This window comes from Belonocnema kinseyi, chromosome 1 (assembly GCF_010883055.1).
Source record: "Belonocnema kinseyi isolate 2016_QV_RU_SX_M_011 chromosome 1, B_treatae_v1, whole genome shotgun sequence".
In the NCBI taxonomy this organism is placed as follows: Eukaryota; Metazoa; Arthropoda; class Insecta; order Hymenoptera; family Cynipidae; genus Belonocnema; species Belonocnema kinseyi.
In genome coordinates, this window is record NC_046657.1 from 101,171,366 (window position 1) to 101,173,556 (window position 2,191).

The window sequence follows — 2,191 nt, forward strand, 5'->3', positions numbered from 1 at the left end:
CGTGCGTCCTGATACACCAGAATCTATCAGTGTACCATTAGCAACGACCGGTGACTTTTCGGACTGTGCGTGTTTTCTCTACTACGGTACGAGACCAAGTGTGTGAGTCCTGCCACTCCATAACCCCTTCTCGAATATTACATACCCTTCTCATTTTTCTCCTTTCTACCTCCCATTTTGAATTTCCCACATTACCTCTCGCCTCATTGTTCAAAATTAGTTTGTATTTTGAACGTATCTTTAAAATAATTTAATTTTGAAGTTTAAAAATGGAAATATTTTTTTATTTTGATCTGTGAACTGTAAATAAAAATTTAGATTTGGCTAATTTTAGAAAGCTTTGATTTGAAATATTCAAATTAATTTCCAATTTCAATGCCTCTCTACTGGAATTGTTTAAACTCTAAAATCGCCTATATATAAAAATGTTTGTATGAAAGCTTTGCAGTTTGAAAGCTTCTATTAAACAGTTGAAATAACGTCACAGTAGCTTCAATTCAGTCTACCAGTCATTAATATTGATATAATATTTTATAATTATAATATTAACATGAATAATATATATAATAGTAATAATATGCATTCTGCATATTATATACACCTGAAAAACATAACCTCAAAATCGACTCGTGCATTAAATGAAGAATCACGCGAAACATTAAATTCGCCAATTTTTTCCATTTCTTTCATTTTCATAAAAGCATTTATTGATCAAGCATTTTACATAGATGGTGTATACAAATGAGGATTTTAATTTGTAGTATCTATCCCTCTCGGAATAAGACTGCTTTAATTTTAGATTATAATAATAATGTTTCGCATGTGTCAAGTGATATTGCACTTATGTAATAAGATAATATTCAGGAGAAAATTTAAACAAAACCTGGTAAATATTGGTGGAACTTAACCTAAAAATAACTGTACGCTATTTACATTAATGAAGAGGATACTTCATTATTCAAATCCTACCTTACAGCAAGATATGATGAGGGAGTTTGTGTTTTATTTTGAAATGCGCAGTTTCACTATTTATTAATGGGATATTTCTAATTGACTCAATATCATGCAATTGTTTTTCGTAGAAGTTTTTTGTTAACATATAAACTTGGTCTTTAATATATCTAATAGAGAACTTCTCATGTAATTCCTTAATTGTTTTGGAATCATCTATCATTTTCAGGCATTTATTTTGAAGCCTTTGTAACATATCGTAGTTAGATGTACAGGTTCTGCTCCAGACGGGAGCTGCGTATAAAATTATGGGTCTTATTACTATTTTATAGATTATTAATTTATTATTTTCGCTTAAGCCACTACCTTTACACAATAATGGGTAGAGCATACCTTTGGATTTGTATCCTTTTTTACATTCCTCTGTGACTTTTTTTCCGAACTTAAGAGATTTATCTAGGTGTAGGCCTAAGTAACTAACGGATTTGCTAATTTCAACATCATGATTAAACATGCTTAGAACTAAGGGTGTGCCTTTGTACTTTCTTTTCGCAAATACTATCAATTCAGTCTTTTCAGCATTTATTTTGAGTTTCCATGTTTCGAAATATTTTTCTAACGCTACTACATGTCTTTGTAAATATTTAATGGACATGTTCCTTTGGAAAGAAGTTGCAAATTTAGCCGTATCGTCGGCGAACATAGCCTTTCTGGTATCTTTGGTCGAAGGTATATCGTTAACATAGTAAATAAAATATTTGGTCCCAATATGGACCCTTGCGGAACACCGACCTTGGCATAATGGCAATCAGTACTTGAAATTTCCTGTTATGCAGGTAGCTAATGGTGATTTTAATTAAATACAAAGGGAGATTTAAATTTTTCAATTTTTATATCAAGCCCTTATGCAAGATCGTGTCGAATGCTTTCTCTAAATCGAGCAGGAGGAGCGAGGTACATTTATTAAGATTAAAATTGGTACTTATATGATTAGTAAGTCTAACTAGTTGGTGAATTGTGCTATGTTTTTGACTAAAGCCAAATTGTTCAGGTATTATTTGCTTGTGTGTACACTCATGGTCCCAAAGTCTTTTATAAGTCATATTTTCGAATATTTTACTGAGAGTCGGTAGGAGACTAATAGGATGGTAGCTTTGAGGAAAGATTTTTTCTTTCCTCGCCTTATGTATTGGCAGCATTATTGCATTTTCCCACTCAGTTGGGAAATAAGAAAGTAAAA